We start from the raw sequence: 13,395 nt of genomic DNA on the forward strand, positions 1-13,395 counted from the left end.
AAGTAAAATCTTGTTGGGACTGTCATTAAGACATTTATGAAGAGGAAGGTTCGTTTCCTTCGGACTGATATACGTATCCAGAAGAATGAGATACACGTGCTGGTTCATTGCAGTTCTTCTCACATCTTACAAAGCTATTCATGCGTTCAATAGCCTGTTCCCCGCAACGACGGCAACAAACATGCCAAAGATCACTCCTGATTACATCTCCTTCTCCGTACTTGCTGTGTAAGTCTTAATATCTTACATCTCTCAATAATAAAGTGTACGATCGGGAAGTCTAGCAACCTCACAACGCCTCAGGTAGCCTACAAATGAGCACAGGTCAGTTGTATGGTCTCAACAAATAGCTATTTTTATTTAAATGCAGTCCATAGATATGACATTTAAATGCTTCCCCATTCTTGTGTAGCGTCAGTCCAGTAACTTTCGTCTTATTGCTACTTGCGCCCAGCACAATACAAAATTTTAATACAAGTACGGAAATATGTTGGTCGTATTGTTTTTATTTTGATGTCTATCATCCACCTTCAAATGACTTAGTGTCAGGATTGGAGTTACCTGATGTAAAAAGAAGCCCATTTACTAATTGCAGATCACCACGCTTAGCCCATATGACATTGAGCTACTCTGACAACGCAGTGTTACCTCAGAAAAGGGTTCTTCCTTCTCTTACCGATTCCCTTTTCCGTTTTTCAAGGTATTAGCTTTATTTACTAGTTGCCTCGCTAGAAACTCGCTGCAAATCTTGTAAAGCTTGTATTTTTTTAACTGGTTGCGATGTGGAGCTCGCCGTCTCATCCACCCACGTTCTCGTACACTTTGAACTGAATGTACCGAGTCGTTCTTGTTCGTGAAATACATACTTTCGTGCAGTATACCAGATTTATCGTTCTACTGTGTAAGTCGAAGCAGCCGTTCGTGATGTTGGGACTACGTGCTAAACGCACTTGCATAACTTCCGGTTTTGCCTGTCTGCCTATCCACGTTGCGTGCGAAGAATATTTCGAAACCAGTTAGGGGAGAAGAAGTTGATCCAACCTGGATAATTTTCCTCAACTGAAGTACACATGTAGACAAATTTTATACTGAGTAAAAGATGCTTTTTCCACAGGAATTCTTCTTATACTCTTTTACTGAACTTATCTTCCAGTCCACGACAGATTTCTGCAGCAAGTTCGCCGTTCATAAAGTTATTTTTGTTGATGTAATTTTTTTAACATTATTAGCGCCCACCTATAAGTGAGCTAATAGATTAACAAGTGCTGTATTCATGTTGCTCGCACATACAAGAAGTACTATAGAAGAGCTCACCGAACTTTTATTTTGACGTGTGAAACGGCGTTTTCGGTCTTACCATGACCATGGAATAGTTGCGGTAAAGGAAAGGTGAATCTCTTCATGGTTCATTATTAGCATAATCCAAACTTTATTATTGCTGTTTCCAAAACTACTTCTTACTTAATGTATTGTGTTGCTTCTAGAGGGATGTTGGTTTTTCTGTTGTTGTTTTACGATATTTGATGGTGTCAGTAAATGCCAAAACTGGTAGTCAAGCCAAATTAGTCCCATACTCAGAGAATGAGAGCAGAGGAACAGACTCAGGAATGCCGCATCATGGTTTTGGGCAAGTTCCTAGTGCATATGGTTTGCCGTCGTCTTTCTCCGACTTCTTATGAATTGTCAAGTGTGTACCTGTGCCAATATAATGACTGTGATCACTGCGTGTACAGCAAGAATTGGGCTTATGAAATTTTGAATATAGGGAAGCGACAGGGTAAAACCCGACACCGGCACACAGCCTACTCCTCTCAGTTAGTAACGAAGGGGCCAAATAGCTTAACGTTCCAGTCTGATGGGCGGCTCTCCATCGACAGTTTTACATGTCATTTCCTGCTGAGACACTGTTCTGAGGTTTAGAATTTAACCCAGAGCATTAGCACAAAGAGTGGTGACCAGGAACCTTATTCAAACACTTCTCCTCCCTTTCCCTGTCAATGGTAGTGAAAATTTTCCATCACCAGTATTAGAACCGTCTTACCTCCGAGTCAAGAGCGAATGCACAAGCGTGCTTTAGCGATCTCGGCTACGGCAGTGGGTCAAAACTGGTCGGGGCAGTATTAATGAAAATAGCCATTGTGACTGATGTTTTATGGTGAATATACATATTTAGCAATAACAGCATGTCGCTGTCCTCGGGTTTGTAACCAAATCACATACTGGGCTCTTACAACGACGAATGCCACATGGCAACGATTTTATTTTCTAAGAGCCTCCACTCTCGGATACGTCCTTAGTAATGCCGTGTCCAGAACAGGAGTTCGTCTGAAACGACTCCTTTGTCAAGTGTTAAAGTTGGGCGCACCCGCTTCCTTATGCTGCCGCGTCAAGTGAATTTGCAACGATGTTCGCCGTGCTGTTTGTCCGTGGTACTCCAGATATAGCGTTACTAACGGTTTATAGGTCTGTACTGCTACAAAGAAGCTCATTTGCTGACCCTAGGTAAGAGATGTGGCTATAAGATCCTGCACTGCCGAGCGAGCAGTGGTTCAAATTCAAATGGTTCAAATGGCTCTGAGCACTATGGGACTTAACATCTGAGGTCATCAGTCCCTTAGAACTTAGAACTACTTAAACCTAACTAACCTAAGGACATCACACACATCGGTGCACGAGGCAGGATTCGAACCTGCGACCGTAGCGGTCACGCGGTTCCAGACTGAAGCGCCTAGAACCATTGGGCCACCAGCGGCCGGCGAGCAGTGTGTATGTCCCCGATGGTGCCAATCATGTTAAGTGGATAGTTATCGGATCTCGACTACCGTGTGTAGAAATATCGGATAACGATGTGCTACGACCATGCCGCTGTCCATTCCGGACTCCTGATGTGCAGACGCTGTTAATTTTCATATGAGATACGACATGAACTTCTCACAAACGATACTCTGATGTGATTTCTCAAAGAGGTACTTGCTTCGTTAACCCTCCTCGTATACTGAATGTAGTCACTTCTACCTACCTTCTGCGGTTGCGCTCAAGTGCTGATCAGTCGTATATCCAACAATATAGTGCACTTAATAACATTTTCGTATTTTAAATGAAAATTACAAACATGTGCAACCGTGACTTGTGCATTTAATTTATTTTCGTAATTAGTTTCTGTGTCCCTTTACACCATCTTCAGGCACCTTGGCCGAAGTAAATTGTGAGGGATTCGTTCTTCCGGGCAGTTGACCAAAAGTGTGTGAAATCTTATGGGACTTAACTGCTATGGTCATCAGTCCCTAAGCTTACACACTACTTAACATAAACTATCCTAAGGACAAACACACACACCCATGCCCGAGGGAGGACACGAACCTCCGCCGGGATCAGCCGCACAGTCCATGACTGCAGCGCCTTAGACCGCTCGGCTAATCCCGTGCGGCACCCGGGCAGTTGTTGTAATTGGGACTAATACTGTACGAGAGGCTTTCAGTAAGTAATGCAATACTTTTTCTTCTGAAAGTATATTTGGTGTTATTCGGGATTCCAACACTCCATATTATTCCTCAGTCTTTTGGATACAAAAACCTAATTCCGCATCGCGGTCGCGAAGTGGGGACGAGGCAGTAGTAATAGAGGGTTTTTTGGGCGCACGACAGTAAGGTCATCAGCGCGGGCAGAGGCAGTGCCAGGTAAGTTTTACAGTCTGACGATAATTTATGGATTTGTAATTTTAGCTTGACGATGTCCACTATGGACAAAGGGTAGATGCTGTTATTCTGAAGAAGGTTGGATTTTCCCGACTGAAACCTAGGTAAATTGTAGGTAAACGGTTCATTATTAAAATTAGAATTAAAGTTTTTGTGTGTCCACCACCACAGCTGCGCGGTCAGCGCGGGGGATAGCCCAGTGAAGAGGCCCGGTTTAGATTCCCGGCAGCGTCGGTGATTTTCTCCACTAGGGGACTGGATGTCGTGTTGTCCTTACGTTCGTATGGTCATAATTTATATTCTACTCTCGATATGGCTGTAGGGGCAAGTCCTTTAAGCTATCGGTAAAAAAAGTATTTGTGTCACTTATGAAGTGCAGTTCTTATGGCACGATATGTCTCGAAACTTACCAATTCATTTACATCAAAAAATGACTTCTTTAGAGCCTTTTCCCTTTCCAACACCCACTTCACCCCATAAAAAAAAAGAAAAAAAAATTCTGCTGACGCTCAAACCGAGCACGACGACATGAGAAATGCATCAGACATACATAACTTCCATGTCGTATGTTGATATAGTCCGCATTGATGATGTGCTACGTATCACTATTTTTTTTTTTTTCTCCACGCTCTTGACGGGCCGTACGGGATTAGCCGAGCTCTCTGAGGCGCTGCAGTCATGGACTGTGAGGTTGATCCCGGGAGAGGTTCGAGTCCTCCCTCGGGCATGGGTGTGTGTGTTTGTCCTTAGGATAATTTAGGTTCAGTAGTGTGTCAGCTTAGGGACTCATGACCTTAGCAGTTGTGAGCGTGTGGGTGCAATTCTGTCATTCTGCGCAACGGATTAATCTGAGATGTATCCTCTACCCTGTGGCTCCTGCAAAATGCAATTTCCACCACCACACTACTACAGAAGTCAGACAGGCGCTCCTAACGTTATAAAGAGAAATGCCTGAAAATCTTTCAGCAATAAATATCTTCCGGAGTCGGCCGTTGTAAGGATATGACACAAAAATTCACAAAATTTATTACGTAACTAGTGGGATACTTCAGTACTGGAGTAGTGCTAGTTAGTGTAAGAAAAACAAGAAAGTAACGAAAATTATTATTTATTTTTGCAAAAATTCTGAGAAATAACAATGGCACTTTTAGTTATGAACTGAACACGTTATTTCCGGGTTCTTTTCGGAATGTGATGTTACTTCTTACAGATAGGATTCGCTAATGAAATTTCTATACAAAGTGTAAGATTGTTATTGGCAGAATGTCTGAGAGCCATGCCTACTCAACTTGAATAATTATCCGTTAGAATGTGCTAGATATGATCGAGGCTGTCGCGTGTGAAATGCAGTGAAGTGTACTGTTGTGGAAAAAATATGGGGCTCGCAAAAGCTGTAGCGCACAATACCGTAAGCTGCGATGACTGCTGTCTGCGCCGCTCGCTGCTGACAAATAAGATAACTCTCGTTCTATCTGGATTGACCTTCGCCAATCAAACTCTCCCTACGCCTTCATGAAGTCAAGGACTCCTATTCGCCCCTAGTCTAACTATTGACGTGGTACACCGCTCAGATAACCAGTCCACCGCGATGCCACTCAAAAATTCGCTCGCAGGTGTTTAACTATAACTCTGTCCATTCACACCGCACAATAAGTGTGGCGGCGAACACAGTGAACAATGCTTAATCGCAAGGACTCAATATAGAGTCGCACTCGGATTTGGTCTCGACAGAGGTGCTCTCCCAGTGAAGTACTGAGGAGAGACTTGTTCCTCGCTCTTTGAGTACATGTACGAGCGCGCACACTCTCATTATGTGTACTCGCTCCAAGAGCGACAACGGAACAGGCCCTCTCCACGCCAGACGTGAAGGGGTATATTTTTCGTTCTCTTCCATTACTCCTTCAGCTCAAGGCGGCAGGAACATTGTCTGCCAATCAGAATTGCTCTTCTGAAACGGGAGAATGATGTTTCGTTTAAGGCAACCAATCTGGAAATCTGTAGCATCGGCATTTGGCGTTTGGTACCTCCCTGTGAAAAATCTCTGAAACTGCGTGCTATTTTTGTAAAGAATGCGTAGGCTGGGCGCTCCCACATAATGTAGCGGAATTTGCTTTTAAGCCGAACACGGGGTCGTTCCCCCTTTCACTCAGGCAAACGCTGTCCGCTCCACGGGCGGTCACCGGAAGATGTAGATAGGTTGGGACCGGACTCCTGGCGTGCGGTTGCTCTCCCGAACTATAAGCTCCTGAGACCGTCGTGTCTGAAATGTATGTGTGTACGCCAGCCTCGAGTTTTTCAACCACGGTGCGCTTATTTGTTATTTGCATGTCGCTTACGTGAATTCACACAACATTGACTTTATCTTATCGAGTTTGGGTTCGAATGAAGCGTCTTGATGTGCGGAATATGATTCTGAGGGCGGAATATGTCAGCAATGAAGGTCAGGTGACCACGACGTCTTACACAGCTAAGTTCCATAAGATTTCACACACATTTGAACATTTTTTGCTCTTGACGGTATAAACTAATTTGTCTCCCTCATTCGGCCCGAGTTATCGTGCCAGTACCAGACATCGAGGACAGAGCAGAGACGTCTTATTTCTCGAGTTATCGGCTCAAAGTATTGCGGTCTTCTTTTTCTGAGTCGTTACCGCGGAGAGCCTCGTCTTGCCCAGATTTGTCTGCGGCAGCACCTGCGACAGAGGACGGGAGGGCCGCTATTAAAAGACGGGCGCGATGCGAGGTGGCTGCGGCGGCTGACAGCCGTGTCTAAACGAACAACACTCGTCAGCTCAGCCGTAGCGAGTAATTAAAGGCCCAGTGGGCCAGGCTAGGCGAGGCGAGGTGAGGCGAGGCGAACGAAGCAGGGCGGGCTGGCTGGCCCCTGCCTGTGGCTGAAGGCTCGCCCTGCGTCAGCCGCTGACGTTAACGAGCGTTACGTGAGCGCGGGGTGGGGCAGGGGCAGCGCGCGGCCGCTGCAGCCGCGTCTATCTCTGCTCACCTGCCTACACCCTGCCTGCCAGCCTTAACACGTGTGGCGCTGCCGGAAATCAGGGGTGACTTACAAACATCGGTTGCTCTCTCAGAAGTAATCGTACACTCAGCTGACAAAAGTCATGGGATAGCGATACACACATTCACAGATAGCGATAGTATCGCGTACATAAGGTACAAAACACCAGTGCATTGGTGGAGCTGTCGTTTGTACTCACAAGGGAACCTCCCCATCGCACCCCTCAGATTTAGTTATAAGTTGGCACAGTGGATAGGCCTTGATAAACTGAACACAGATCAATCGAGAAAACAGGAAGAAGTTGTGTGGATCTATGAGTAGTCCATGGGCAAGAGAGGCAACATCAAGGATAGTGTGAGCTTAGGAGCGCCGTGTTCCCGTGGTTAGCGTGAGCAGCTGCGAAACAAGAGGTCCTTGGTGCAAGTCGTCCCTCGAGAGAAAAGCTTACTTTCTTTACTTTCGAAAAGTTATGATCTGTCCGTTCGTTCATTGGCGTTTCTGTTCACTGTAATAAGTTTAGTGTCTGTGTTTTGCGACCGCACCGCAAAACCATGCGATTAGTAGACGAAAGGACGTGCCTCTCCGAGGGGAACCGAAAACATTTGATCGCAAGGTCACAGGTCAACCAGTTCCTCCACAGGAAAACACGTCTGATATATTCTATACGACACTGGTGACGGCATGTGCGTCACATAACAGGAATATTTTGTCGACCCACGTAACTTGTATACTTGGCGAATGGGTAAAAAGATTCTTCTACCTTGCCGATTTAGGTTTTCTTGTGGATGTGGTAATCACTCCCAAAAAAGTGATGAAAGCAGAAGAGTTTGTCACATAAACTGCAACAAATGAATGCAATAGTTTCACGGTCGCACAGTTTTCCCTGTGCTCTGTCAAAACATATGTTTTCAACTGTTAAATCCTGCATTTGTCCCAGCAAATCTGAACATGTCCTGGAACTTTGGAGAGCGAAGTTGACTATGTGTGAGTGCCTGAACTTTGATAATTGACACACGATCACCTAAACAATACTGCTCTGTGTACCTGTGCAGCTTCGCAAAATAATTCTCTGAAAATAAAAAATTAAACTTTTCACGCGAGGGAAGACGTGAACCAAGGACCTCTCGTTCCGCAGCGGCTCACGCTAACCACGGGACCACGGAGCTCGTTGGCTCACAGTCTCCTTGATGCTACGTATCTTGCTCATGCACTACTCAGTTTGTATATTTTGCTTTCTTTCATAGTTCCCCACAACTTCCTGTTTTCTCGATTGATCTGTGTTCAATTTTTCAACGCCTATCCGCTGTGCCAACTTATAACTAAATCTGAGGGGGGTGCGATAGGGAGGTTCCCTTGTCAGGAGATTCGTGTGAAAAGGTTTCCGACAAGACTGCGACCGCACAACAGGAATCAACAGTCTTTCAAAGCTGACTGGTAGTTAGTACTAGATGTATGGTACGTTCCATTTCAGAAATCGTTTAGAAATTCAGTATTCAGAGTTCTCCAGAGTCAAGGGTGTGCCACAAATACGAAATTTCAGGCATTACCTCTCATCACTGGCAACGCACTGGCCGATGGCCTTCGCTTAACGACCGAGAGCAGCTGCGTTTGCACAATAGAATTTTCAGGGCTAACAGACAAGCAACACTGCGCAAAATAACCGAGAAATCAGTGTTGGACGTACGACGAACGTATCCGTTAGGACAATGGAGCGGAATTCGGCATTAATGGGTTATGGCAGCAGACGATTGGTGCAAGTACTTTTCGTAACAGAACATCGATTGTAGAGCCTGTCCTGGGCTTGTCAACCCATATGACTGGGAAAATGTGGCCCAGACGCCCCGCATAAGTGAGACTCATGGACTCAATTTGCCAACAAGGTATTGTGACTTTTTTTTTTTAGAAAAAAAATGTTAATGAACCTAGAAAAGAGTAGCTGTAAGTTTGCGTAAATGCAGTCAATAACATAACACTCCGTCTTCAGGCCACAAGTGGCCCATCGGGACCATCCAACCGCCGTGTAATCCTCATTGAGGATGCAGATAGGAGGGGCGTGTAGTCAGCACACCGCTCTCCTGGTCGTTATGATGGTATTCTTGACCGAAGCCGCTACTATTCGGTTGAGTAGCTCCTCAATTTGCATCGAGTGGCTGAGTGCACCCCGAAAAATGGCAACAGCGCATTGCGGCCCGGATGGTCACCCAACGAAGTGCCGACCACGCCCGACAGCGCTTAACTTCGGTGATCTCGCGGGAATCGGTGTATCCACTGCTGCAAGGCCGTTGCCTCAACAACACAACACAGGAATCTTTCAAGGAACTCTTCCACAGAATAAAAGGAGTGGCCCATGAGGAAACTCTTCAGCTTCGATTATTGCTGAGATTCTTATATTCTTGTGGCAGATTATTGAAAATGGGTGCAGCAGTGTACTGCACACCTTTCTGCACAAGAATCAAGGAAGTACGAAAGAAATGCAGATTGGTTTCTGAAAACTGAGTGAAATCTGCTATTTCTTGGGAATAAGCTGATATTGTTAACAAGAAGCGAGAATAAAGAATATTTATATTGCGAACACCCAGATTACTGAACAGGGGTGGACAAGAAGTTCGCGAACTCACACCACCTGTTGCCCGATCCGCCCGTTTCTGAGACAAAAGTAAAAACTGGTAGTGGCTACATGATGGTATGTGCCGTGTTCTCATGGATTAGACTGGGTTCTCTGGTCCAGCTGAACTGATCGACCACTGGCATACCAAACAACGATGGAATTTTTATGGATGCCAGTGTGCCATGCCATCGGGTCACAACTGTTCACGATTGGTTTTGAAGAACCTCCTGGAAAACTCGAGCGAATGTTCTGGCCACCTAGATCGCCCAACATGAATCCCTTCGAACATTTGTGGGACATAATCGAGATATTCGTGCAGAAAATCCTTCACTGTCAACACTTTCGCAATTACAGACGGCTGTACAGGCAGCATGGCTCAATATTTCTGCTTGTTGAGTCCAGGCCACGTCGAGTTACTGCACTACGCCGGGCAAAAGGAGTCCGACACTATATTGAGAAGTATCACATGACTTTGGTCACCTCAGTGTATACTGACACAGAACAAATACAGGGTGTTTCAAAAAGGTCCGCTCCCACTCTGCAGCGGAGCGTGCGCTGATATGATACTTCGTAACAGGTAAAAACTGTTTGCCGGACCGGGACACGAACCTGAGACATTGGCCTTGGTGGGCAAGTGGTCTGCCAACTGAACTTTCCGAGTACGAGTTAAGATCCATGCTCACAGCTTTACCTTCGCGAGTGCTTCATCTCCAAACTACCAAACTTCACAGAAGCAAGGAAAAGGCTTGGATTAAGTCGTGGTCCAGCACATAGTTTTAAATTGCAACTCCTTTGAAGAGCTGACGGTCTGTTCTTATCAATTATCCGATTAAACACAGTTCGCTTCTTAGTACAATTTTCATTGGGGGACGGGGGAGCGTGTTATTTAGTTTACCCGCTTCGTCCTGCACTTCTTAGCAGGCTACTAGGTCCGTCCCACTCTAAAACAGGGCAGAATGACACCTACCTCCTCATAAGAGCTTGGAAAAGTGCATGCTCCAAACAGTGTGCCAGACTGTGGCATTTCTTAGAGGAGTTTATAGAATCAAAATCCGTTTCATTTGCCACTAACTCCTTAATTTATTCCACGGCCGGTTTCGAAGGATTAAGCTTCACCTTCATGTGCCATCAAGTACCAAGTGTCGCAGTCGGGCCACTCAAACATGAATGATCATAACAACGTCAAAGAAACGCGTAGCAGCATGGGATCAGCAACCACAGCGCCTTCCTAGACAGCACGACACAGAGTGGATTCACACCTATTGGTACGCTGAAATTTTTTATGGTTCTCCCTGTGAAAACAACTATGCTGCCAAAAATTTCCTTGAAGATGTACCCTTTTTTTGTTGCTACTAGGGGGAGAACATTTACGGAAAATGTTTTTGGAAATTTGAGGTAACGTTTAAGGGGTTCACCACCCTACTGAAGCAAATGTAATTTCGATGTATTGCTCATGCGCTGCAAGCAACAGAAAACATCTATGCTGCAATAGAGTCACAGGTCAGAGCAGTCTCGGCAGTTGTTGCAGTCAACAAATAAAGGGAGGAATAATTTTGCCTTAAGTCATTACCAGTCCCGATCCACTCATTTATTTAAATTTAAATAAATGACAGGATCTGGACTGGTAATGACTTACGGCAAAATTATTCCTCCCTTTTTTCGTTGACTGGTAAAAATTATATTCTGAAATCTTTTATGTTACTGATAAGGTTCTGCAATCCATAATATGAAAAACTGAATATTACAAATCTGGGTCAACTGGTGCTGACGAATCACAAAAAGATTGAAACAAATTCACATTAACATCTCAGACAAGTGAGTTAACTACGCGCATGCCAATAGAAATAATAAAATGTACCTTACAATACATGGCTATGAACTGCGCCGTACCAGCGACAGACTACAACTGCACTGTAGCAGCGAGCGACTGCAACAACTGCCGAGACCGCTCTGACCTGCGACTCTATTGCAGCAAAGATATTTTCTGTCGCAAGTAGCGCGTGTGCAATACATCGAGATTACATTTGTTCCAGCAGGGTGGTGAACCCATTACAAAGGTTTTATGGGACCAAATTACTGACGTCATCGGTCCCTAAGCTTACGCACAACTTAATCTAACTTAAACTAACGTGCGGTAAGGACAACACATACACTCGTGCCCGAGGGAGGACTGGAAACTCCGACGGGGGCAGCAGCGCGGACCGTGACAAGGCGTCTGAGACCTCGCGGCTACACGGCGAGGCAACATTTACAGAAAACCATTCAATAATTTCGTTAAAAAAAGTTTTCTGTTTTCTTCTAGAATCAATTATAGCACTCGTAGTAATTTCCAAAACAATTAATTCTTCTTTTCGTATATTATCTGTAAGGGAATTTATGTGAAGGACAACTGTGTCACCTAAGCCTTCAGGCTCGTCCGTAGCTCGTTACCACCTTGAGTAGTATTCGCGGCCATGAGGTGCAATGGGTCCGCGCGTGCCTGCTGCGGCCGTCCTGCTGCGGGTTTCTACTGCACTTGTGAGCCTCGTCGATATTCTGATGACGTTTCTTGCAGAGCTATGATGACGAAAAGAGGACGTTCTGCGAAAGTTAGCTGATGGGATATCCGTTCTGCTGGACAGGCTCGGAACAAGCCGAGGTAGTTCCTGCTGGGACAAGTTCAAGGTACTAGTTTAATTTTATTAGGAATTTGTGTAATCCCGTGTTAGAGGAACAAGGTGCCCACGACAATATTACCTGATATTCATGTTCTCCTACAGCAATGTCAAACAAGAGTGTTGATGATTTATTTTCATCTCTCTTTTTGCTTTCTGAATAGTTACAGGCTAAATGTTGTGGTGTATTAAAACGTTCAGTTTACTTGCGAGTGTTATTGCGAATGCGGACATCGCACTGATAACAGATATGCTTTGCGAGTAAGTGACCCAAAGACGCTGTGTTGAGTTGAAGCTTACGTAATCCATGCTACCAATTGCTTTCACTTGCTGACCGTAAAACGATAGTAAAACAAAATTACATTTGATCTCTTACTTACTTCTCGTGTTCACTTTCTTTAAGGCCGGCCGTAATGGCCGAGCGGTTCTAGGCGCTACAGTCTGGAACCGCGCGACCGCTACGGTCGCAGGTTCGAATCCTGCCTCGGGCATGGATGTGTGTGATATCCGTAGGTTAGTTAGGTTTAAGTAGTTGTAAGTTCTAGGGAACTGATGACCTTAGAAGTTAAGTCCCATAGTGCTCAGAGCCATTTGAACAATTTGTCTGCTTAAGACTTCCTAGGAAAGATACGACCTGCATTTACTAATGGAAATAAATCAGTGTCTACCAAATATTTTGAATACATGATTTAAATTGTCACGTCATCACATAAGTTAAGATAATTAGTGACGCACTTCGCTGAAAGTGCAGTTTTTTGATGAACTATCAGCTGAACTGAATGAAAATTTATCAAAGAGCATGTAGCCATTAAAGCCTAAATTTCCTGAAGTGCTCTAATGGACTAATAATGGTGCGTTGTTGTAAGTAGGCTGTTTAGGTTTTCTTATTGGTAACGCCACGTAGAGCTCTGTGTGAAAATCACTGGCTGTGCTGTGTGCAGTCTGTGGCTAGTTTGCATTGTTGTCTGCCATTGTAGTGTTGGGCAGCGGCAGCTGGATGTGAACAGCGCGTAGCGTTGCGCAGTTGGGGGTGAGCCGCCAGCAGTGGTGGATATGGGGAGAGAGATGGCGGAGTTTTGAAATTTGTCATGAACTGCTCTATATATATATATATGATGATATTAAGGTAAATACATTGTTTGTTCTCTATTAATATCTTTCATTTGCTAACTATCCCTATCAGTAGTTAGTGCCTTCCATAGTTTGAATCTTTTATTTAGCTGGCAGTAGTGGCGCTTGCTGTATTGCAGTAGTTCGAGTAACAAAGATTTTTGTGAGGTAAGCGATTTGTGAAACGCATAGGTTAATGTTAGTCAGGGCCATTTTTTTTTGTAGGGATTTTTGAAAGTCAGATTGCGTTGCGCGAAAAATATTGTGTGTCAGTTTAAGGACAGTCAAGTATAATTGTTGAAAGGGGACGTTTCA

Source organism: Schistocerca piceifrons, chromosome 2 (assembly GCF_021461385.2).
Source record: "Schistocerca piceifrons isolate TAMUIC-IGC-003096 chromosome 2, iqSchPice1.1, whole genome shotgun sequence".
Lineage (NCBI taxonomy): Eukaryota > Metazoa > Arthropoda > Insecta > Orthoptera > Acrididae > Schistocerca > Schistocerca piceifrons.